Source organism: Lepidochelys kempii, chromosome 15, assembly GCF_965140285.1.
Source record: "Lepidochelys kempii isolate rLepKem1 chromosome 15, rLepKem1.hap1, whole genome shotgun sequence".
Classification (NCBI taxonomy): Eukaryota; Metazoa; Chordata; order Testudines; family Cheloniidae; genus Lepidochelys; species Lepidochelys kempii.
The window spans coordinates 802,119-811,981 of NC_136394.1; positions in this window are offsets into that span (position 1 = coordinate 802,119).

The window sequence follows — 9,863 nt, forward strand, 5'->3', positions numbered from 1 at the left end:
TATGATACTGGAACTTGATTGGACGTAGCCCGAGTTTGCTGACCTTCAGAGTATGTTGTAGGGACTATTTTTCAGAGACTGTTCTTGAGGATATGGAGCTGAGGTGGTCCAACAGGTTTTTCTGGGGCAATGAATAGTTGTATTATTGTAATGTCTACAAGCCAAGTCGTGCACTAGGACCCTCTTGTGCTAGGCGCTGTACCATCCATTCTCAATCGTCATTGGCTCAGTTATAGAAAGATCTAGTTCAACCATTGTTGGTACATTAATCTAGAGACCATGGTAAGTACATGCTTATAAAATGGAAAAAAATAATTTGAAACATTGCATATGATTTAAAAATGCAACTTTTATTGAAATCTTGTATCTTCTTCAATTGCAATACAAAGGGCAGCACATGAAAACTAAGGCTGTTGAGAAAAAGATAGTGTGATCCAGTGGCCAGAAGTTGAACTGAGACACATTCAGATTGGAAATAAGATGTAAATTTTTAACCGAGTAATTGACCCTTGGTAAATTTGTTCCAAGGGTCATGGTGGATTCTCCTTCATTGGTAACTTTTAAATTGACCTGGATTTTGTTCTAAAAGATTTGGTCTAGGAATTGTTCTGGGGAAGTTCTATGGCCTAGGTTATACAGGAGGTCTGACGAGGTGATCACAATGATCCCTTCTGGGCTTAGAATCTATGGGTCTGTATTTATTTTTTGGCACTGATGGCATCAGAAACCACTCAAACTGACTTCACTCTTATACTTGTTATGGCATCAGGATCCCTGGATGTCTCTCTAGCCCTAACTTGCAGCTGAGACTTAGGAAGCGGGTGGTGATACATCTCTTCTACAGGAAATTCAGTCTTTCCAGTGCTATCCTCAGATCTTGGTGGCGATGAAGGATTTTATTTAGTGAACTAGTTTTATATCATTCCCATGGGCATTTTAAAGAATCGTTATTCAGGTTACAGGGACAAACCATCCCGATGTGTAGAAAGAATAGTAAATATGGCAGGTGACCAGTTTGGCTTAACAGTGAAATCCTTGCTGATCTTAAACACAAAAAAGAAGCTTACAAGAAGTGGCAGATTGGACAAATGACCAGGGAGAAGTATAAAAATATTGCTCGGGCATGCAGGAGTGAAATCAGGAAGGCCAAATAACACCTGGAGTTGCAGCTGGCAAGAGATGTTCAGAGTAACCAGAAGGGTTTCTTCAAGTATGTTAGCAACAAGAAGAAAGTCAAGGGAAGTGTGGGCCCCTTACTGAATGAGGGAGGCAACCTAGTGACAGAGGATGTGGAAAAAGCTAATGTACTCAATGCTTTTTTTGCCTCTATCTTCAAGAACAAGGTCAGCTCCCAGACTACTGCACTGGGCAGCACAGCAGGAGGTGACCAGGAGGTGGCCAGCCCTCTGTGAAGAAAGAAGTGGTTCGGGACTACTTAGAAAAGCTGGACGAGCACAAGTCCATGGGGCCAAATGCGTTGCATCCGAGAGTGCTAAAGGAGTTGGCGGCTGTGATTGCAGAGCCATTGGCCATTATCTTTGAAAACTCATGGCGAGCGGGGAAGGTCCTGGACGACTGGAAAAAGGCTAATGTAGTGCCAATCTTTTTAAAAAAAAAAAAAAAAAAAGGAAAGGAGGAGGATCCTGGGAACTACAGGCCAGTCAGCCTCACCTCAGTCCCTGGAAAAATCATGGAGCAGGTCCTCAAGGAATCAATTCTGGAGCACTTAGAGGAGAGGAAAGTGATCAGGAACAGTCAGCATGGATTCACCAAGGGAAGGTCATGCCTGACTAGTCTAATTGCCTTCTATGATGAGATAACTGGCTCTGTGGATGAGGGCAAAGTAGTGGACTTATTATTCCTTGACTTTAGCAAAGCTTTTGATAAGGTCTCCCACAGTATAATTGCTAGCAAGCGAAAGAAGTATGGGCTGGATGAATGGACTATAATGTGGATTGTCGGGCTCAACGGGTAGTGATCAATGGCTCCATGTCTAGTTGGCAGCCAGTATCAAGCCGAGTGCCCCAAGGGTCGGTCCTGGGGCCGGTTTTGTTCAATATCTTCCTAAATGATCTGGAGGATGGTGTGGATTGCATCCTCAGCAAGTTTGCAGATGACACTAAACTGGGAGGAGAGTTAGATACGCTGGAGGGCAGGGATAGGATACAGAGGGATATAGACAAATTAGAGGATTGGGCCAAAAGAAATCTCATGAGGTTCAAGTGCAGAGTCCTACACTTAGGACGGAAAAATCCTATTCAGTACTACTTTTTTTGCCTCTGTTTTCACTAACAAGGTCAGCTCCCAGACTGCTGCGCTGGGCATCACAAAATGAGGAAGAGATGGCCAGCCCTCTGTGGAGATAGAGGTGGTTAGGGACTATTTAGAAAAGCTGGACGTGCACAAGTCCATGGGGCCGGACGAGTTGCATCCGAGAGTGCTGAAGGAATTGGCGGCTGTGATTGCAGAGCCATTGGCCATTATCTTTGAAAACTCGTGGCGAACCGGGGAAGTCCCGGACAACTGGAAAAAGGCTAATGTAGTGCCAATCTTTAAAAAAGGGAAGAAGGAGGATCCTGGGAACTACAGGCCAGTCAGCCTCACTTCACTACTTGGAAAAATCATGGAGCAGGTCCTCAAAGAATCAATCCTGAAGCACTTGCATGAGAGGAAAGTGATCAGGAACAGCCAGCATGGATTCACCAAGGGAAGGTCATGCCTGACTAATCTAATCGCCTTTTATGATGAGATTACTGGTTCTGTGGATGAAGGGAAAGCAGTGGATGTATTGTTTCTTGACTTTAGCAAAGCTTTTGACACGGTCTCCCACAGTATTCTTGTCAGCAAGTTAAGGAAGTATGGGCTGGATGAATGCACTACAAGGTGGGTAGAAAGCTGGCTAGATTGTCGGGCTCAACGGGTAGTGATCAATGGCTCCATATCTAGTTGGCAGCCAGTATCAAGTGGAGTACCCCAAGGGTCGGTCCTGGGGCCAGTTTTGTTCAATATCTTCATAAATGATCTGGAGGATGGTGTGGATTGCACTCTCAGCAAATTTGCGGATGATACTAAACTGGGAGGAGTGGTAGATACGCTGGAGGGGAGGGATAGGATACAGAAAGACCTAGACAAATTGGAGGATTGGGCCAAAAGAAATCTGATGAGGTTCAATAAGGATAAGTGCAGGGTCCTGCACTTAGGACGGAAGAACCCAATGCACAGCTACAGACTAGGGACCGAATGGCTAGGCAGCAGTTCTGCGGAAAAGGACCTAGGGGTGACAGTGGACGAGAAGCTGGATATGAGTCAGCAGTGTGCCCTTGTTGCCAAGAAGGCCAATGGCATTTTGGGATGTATAAGTAGGGGCATAGCCAGCAGATCGAGGGACGTGATCGTTCCCCTCTGTTCGACATTGGTGAGGCCTCATCTGGAGTACTGTGTCCAGTTTTGGGCCCCACACTTCAAGAAGGATGTGGATAAATTGGAGAGAGTCCAGCGAAGGGCAACAAAAATGATTAGGGGACTGGAACACACGAGTTATGAGGAGAGGCTGAGGGAGCTGGGATTGTTTAGCCTGCAGAAGAGAAGAATGAGGGGGGATTTGATAGCTGCTTTCAACTACCTGAAAGGGGGTTCCAAAGAGGATGGCTGTTCTCAATGGTAGCAGATGACAGAACGAGGAGTAATGGTCTCAAGTTGCAGTGGGGGAGGTTTAGATTGGATATTAGGAAAAACTTTTTCACTAAGAGGGTGGTGAAACACTGGAATGCGTTACCTAGGGTGGTGGTAGAATCTCCTTCCTTAGAGGTTTTTAAGGTCAGGCTTGACAAAGCCCTGGCTGGGATGATTTAACTGGGAATTGGTCCTGCTTGGAGCAGGGGGTTGGACTGGATGGCCTTCTGGGGTCCCTTCCAACCCTGATATTCTATGATTCTATGACTAGGGACCGAATGGCTCGGCAGCAGTTCTGCAGAAAAGGACCTAGGGGTTACAGTGGACAAGGAGCTGGGTAGGAGTCAACAGTGTGCCCTTTTTGCCAAGAAGGCCAATGGCATTTTGGGATGTATAAGTAGGGGCATTGCCAGCAGATCGAGGGACGTGATCGTTCCCCTCTATTCGACACTGGTGGGGCCTCATCTGGAGTACTGTGTCCAGTTTTGGGCCCCACACTTCAAGAAGGATGTGGATAAATTGGAGAGAGTCCAGCGCAGGGCAACAAAAATGATTAGGGGACTGGAACACATGAGTTATAAGGAGAGGCTGAGGGAACTAGGCTTCTTTAGTCTGTAGAAGAGAAGAATGAGTGGGGATTTGATAGCTGCTTTCAACTACCTGAAAGGGGATTCCAAAGAGGATGGATCTGGACTGTTCTCAGTGGTAGCTGATGACAGAACAAGGAGTAATGGTCTCAAGTTGCAGTGGGGGAGGTTTAGGTTGGATATTAGGAAAAACTTTTTCACTAGGAGGGTGATGAAGCACTGGAATGCGTTACCTAGGGAGGTGGTGGAATTTCCTTCCTTTGAGGTTTTTAAGGCCTGACTTGACAAAGCCCTGGCTGGGATGATTTAATTAGGGATTGGTCCTGCTTTGAGCAGGGGGTTGGACTAGGTGACCTCCTGAGGTCCCTTCCAACCCTGATATTCTATGATTGATTGTCTCTAATCTGTGGTCAGTAGGAATAGGTGGATGGCTCAGAGCTTTTGTAATGGGATTGCCTGTCTGTCACTGGTTCAAACCCAGCTCAAGTATAGAACAGTTACAGGCTGGTGTCTCTTTGGCTGTTGTGGAATTGGACGTTCAGTTCAGATCATGGTGGACAAGGGGTCTCCTGACTGCAGTTGACCGTTTCAGCAAAGAGCCAAGGCCAGAGCAGGCCCCGAAAACTGAATTATTTGTTTTGGAAAAGTCTGTATCCCAGAGAAACATGCACTATTTACTTAAGCTAATGGTTGTTTGCCTGCTGACCTGTGGCGGCTTCACAGATTTAGTAACCAGTTATCTCCTACCTGTGTTTGTGGAGTAGTTCTGTGCTTTGTAGGCTTGAGTGCTTTGGCAGGGAGAGCTTGTTGATCCTCATCACCCTGGTGAGGGGGAGGGTTGGCCAAGTGGTGACAAGTTCCATCCAGTTATAAGTCTGTGAGCTCAGAGGAATGAGAGGTGCTCCTGCCTTCTGAAAGGCCTCTTAGGAGAGCTCAAAACTGTCCCCTGGGATGTGTACTACACCCCAACTTTTAAACAGTCTTGGAGGAACCCCTTCAGTGTGCCAGACCCCCAAGGAGCCCCCGCCCCCTCCAGGGCAAGCCATGTGGCCTCACTACCTCTAAGACAGCCTCTGGAATCCAGTCCTCCTCCTTCACAGAGTAAGCTCTGCCCAGCGAGTCTCCCTGAGCCAGGCTCCTGGGGAGAGACCTGTAGACTCTTCAGGAACTAATGCACCTCAGCTAGTGTTTGCAGAGACACCAAACAACCTTTTCAAAACAGAGCTGGCTTTATTAGTCCAGTGGCCACAGTATGGGAAGCCCTCAGGTTAGCACAGAGGAATGAAGGTGAAACATTGTCCATTCGGGCCAGGCTAACACAATTCACCATCTAAGCTGCAGTGAACTCAATTTCAGGTTCTGTCTCTGACTCCCTAGTCAAACCTAGCTGAGAAGAGCCCCAGACCACACCACCGCCCTTTTCCCCCTTCTTGTCGTCTCTGTCTTTTGTCCTTGAGCTGGTGTCTCTGCAAGGTGGGGAAACCTTCCAAGGTGGGTGGTTTGCTAGAGGTGAATGTTCTGATGGTTGGGGCTTTCCATTGTCTCTCTTAGATTCTGCAGTGATAGGAGTTGCCTTCCTTCCTTAACTGGCCCAGACACCAAGATGACACTTCCAACTCCGGTCCTGGGCTGCCCCTAAGTGTAGGCTTAACCCTTCTTCCTCCGCTGGGTAACAATGCAAAGTACAGAGGGAAACTGAGGCTCGGGTAGGATTCATAAAAAATTCATGCTTGGTCACATCTCCACCTTTACATTTGCAGCGTAGTCCGATCTTAGGCTCCATCTTCCCCGGGGCTGGAGCTGGGTTTACTGAAATGTGATTTTGTTCTGGTTACTTGATTTAAATGCTGTTTGGTGGGGCGGTGTGGATGGGTCAAGCCACGTGTAAACCAGCTTTGGAAGCTGGGTGCAAGCCTATGGGCCTATCAAAGGAGTGGGGAAATTGAGGCTAAATAGCGGTAAAAGCTTCCTGACAGCAATAGCTGCGAGGGCATGAGTTTCCCATTGGGGATGGGACGGAAGCCAGAGACATGTGAGATCAGACCAAGCACTAGAAAGTGCGCTAGAAGGACCAATCCTCCCATGGCAGCTGGAGCTGGACTAGGTAGATCAGCGGTTCTCAACCTTTAGCCTATGGAGCACTGGACGCAGTACCTGACTTGCCAGTGGTCTGCAGGGAGTGGGATGTTACAAGGGGCAGGCTCCTTGTTTGCTGTCCCTCCTTGGGTTGCCCAGGCACTTCATTGCAAAGACAAACCTGGATCCCGGTTTTAAAAAAACAAAGGCAAAACCAGACTAGCTACCTCCACGAGTTCCTGCAAAATAGGAGAAGGAAACAGGAGCTGCCCTCGGGGACTGGAGGCAAGTGCATAAAACAACAAAATACCTTCCTTACATTCCTTTTCTAGGTAAGTAATGGTTGCAGTTCCCAAAGAGATGGTGTCAGCAGTGTGACCGTGCTGCCTGGAGGGCCTCGCTGAGAGTGCTCGCTCAGGGCCGCAAGGAATAGGGCAGACACTCCCCAAAACCAGGGGTTTATTCTATGATTCGATTCACCAAGCCAGTAACAATACAGCGTCTGTAACGCCACACAGGTTACCAAGAGGCCAAACTACAGTCTCCTTTAAGCAACCTGGGCTTTGGCTACCAGCCAGACAGCAAAGTCTAATATAGTGAGAGGTTACTGAAAACCTTATTCACCATATTTAAAATTCTACCAGTCCTAAAAGAGTGAATGCATTACCCACCAGATCAATGAATATTTCAGATTTTACCCAAACACATGTTTATGGCCAATTCTTATTAACTAAATCTAAGAGTTATTAATAAAAAGAAGAGAGTTGCTATGGTTAAAAGATCGATATACATACAGATCTGAGTAAAGTTCTTACCTCCGTTTCATCGTAGAGAGAGTGAGGCTGCTGATTTGTAAAAGCCTTTCTGAAATCAACTTAAAAGGTTAGTCCAATGAGCAGTCCAGGTGCAGAGTTTGTTCAGATTCTTCCATGAGAATTCCAGGGTGAATCCAGAGTAAACCTGGACACCTCAGTCTTGGGGCTTTGACTTTACCTCTCCAAGTCTAAGCAGATCTGAGATTAAAAGGATCAGGCCTGAAGCTTCTTTTATAGTTGAAGACAGGGGGGTGCTGACAGGTAATCTCACCCCAGATGACTTTGATGGAAGTGAACCGACAGTTTGTTCTATTCAGTGAGTCCTTCCGCAGACAATACCGTAACTCCTCGCTTAACGCTGCAGTTCTGTTCCTGAAAAATGCGACTTTAAGTGAGATGATGTGAAGCGAATCCAATTTCCCCATAAGAATTAATGTAAATGGGTGGGGGGGTTAGGTTCCAGGGAAATTTTTTTCACCAGACAAAAAACTGTATTATATATGTACACCCACAGGATAAGTTTTAAACAAACAGTTTAATACTGTACACAGCAGTGATGATTGTGAAGCTTGGCTGAGGTGGTGAAGTCAGAGGATGGAAGAGGGTGGGATATTTCCCAGGGAATGCCTTGCTGCTAAATGAAAAGGAGGACTTGGGGCACCTTAGAGACTAACCAATTTATTTGAGCATGAGCTTTCGTGAGCTACAGCTCACTTCATCACTAGTGCTCAGCTGAGCCCTCAAGGGTTAGCACAGTGCTGTTAACGTAGCCTCACGCTCTGCAAGGCGCCAGGAACGGAGGGCGGGGAGACACCCCCTGTGTGTGGGGGAGAGAGAGAGATGCGCATTGCCCCTTTAAGTACGTGGACCCCACTCTAAGTACACTGCCTTTTAAAGTAGATCAGGAAGTTGAGACAGCGGCTGCAGCCAGCAAGCCCCCCCCCCCGTCCTGTCCGCACCCTGCGCTATGTGGAGAAGGGGTAAGCGGGGGGCAGGGGGACACGCTGACATTAGACCCCCCCCCACGCAGCAGGCTCTGGGGAGCAGCACAGGGCAGTGCGGGGAGGGACAGCCGAACGGCCGGCAATTGGTAGCCCGCTGGGCAGCTGCCACACAGGGAACTTAGGGGAGCTGATGGGGGGCTGGCAGCCCCCCCTGGTTCCAGGCCCGCACCAGCTCGATCCAACGGGCTGCTCTTCCTGCAAGCGGTGGACAAAGCAGGCGGCTGCTAAACGACCTTATACGGGAGCATTGCGCAACCTCCAAGGAGCATGTTCCCTAATTGGTCAGCCCTGGAACAACCCGGGAGGACGTTAAGTGAGGCCTTACTGCACAGGAAGCCATTCAAATTACAAAACCAGCTCACAGGTAGTTTGCTACATAGAATTACAAGATTGGAGAAAAGATTAGGACCATAATATCATTACAGCACAAGCCCCATCTAAATGATAATATCCCCTTTTGATCTCTGAAGCAATAGAATACACTAATGAAGCATTGTGAGGCAAGAAGACAATTTTAGCATCTGCAAACTAATTACCTCACACTTAACTTCTATCAAGATATAGGCAAAAACAGACAAATACAATAGCACGGTCAGGCTTGACAAAGCCCTGGCTGGGATGATTTAGTTGGGGATTGGTCCTGCTTTGAGCAGGGGGTTGGACTGGATGACCTCCTGAGGTCCCTTCCAGCCCGGATATTCTATGATTCTATGAGCGACCCTTTGGTTTGCTAACAATACAGGCAAACATATTGAAGATTCTCATCTACTTAACAGGGCTTTGATAGCTATCTGCAAGGAATGGCCTTGTTTATCATTTCAGGACCTCCTGTTAAATTGTTATGGGTCACACACAGGTAGACCAGTCTATCAGTGTCACACCAGGAATGAGAGGGGAGGCGGGTCATGAATGGGGGCAGAGGCAGTGGTTGGGGGGGTCTGTGCAATCACAAATGGGTGGGAAAGTTGGCCCAGGCAACTGCAAATGGGATAGGAGACGGGTCTAGGTGGCAACGAATGGGCAGGGACGCAGCAGTCACAAATGCGGGAGAGGATGTCTGGGGAGGAGAAGGCTGATCTGCATGGTGGTGATAATGATGGTGAATGGGAACTGGAAAGGGAGATGGGGGTCAACAAGACACTGTTTACCACTGTCTCTGGTAAGGCTATGTCTGTGTTACACATCCTACACAGGCAAGGCCCTCCAGTGTAGACACAACCTACACCAACAGAAGGAGATTTTCTGTCAGCCTAGGAATGCCGCATCCTGAATGATGGTAGCTGTGCCAACAAAAGCCTTCTTCTGCCATAGAATCATAGAATATCGGGATTGGAAGGGAACTCAGGAGGTCATCTAGTCCAACCCCCTGCTCAAAGCAGGACTGATTCCCAATTAAATCGTCCCAGCCAGGGCTTTGTCAAGCCTGACCTTAAAAACCTCTAAGGAAGGAGATTCCACCACCTCCCTAGGTAACCCATTCCAGTGTTTCACCACCCTCCTAGTGAAAAAGTTTTTCTTAATATCCAACCTAAACCTCCCCCACTGCAACTTGAGACCATTCCTCCTTGTTCTGTCATCTGCTACCACTGAGAACAGTCTAGATCCATCCTCTTTGGAACCCCCTTTCAGGTAGTTGAAAGCAGCTATCAAATCCCCCCTCATTCTTCTCTTCCGTAGAGTAAACATCCCCAGTTGCCTCAGCCTCTCCT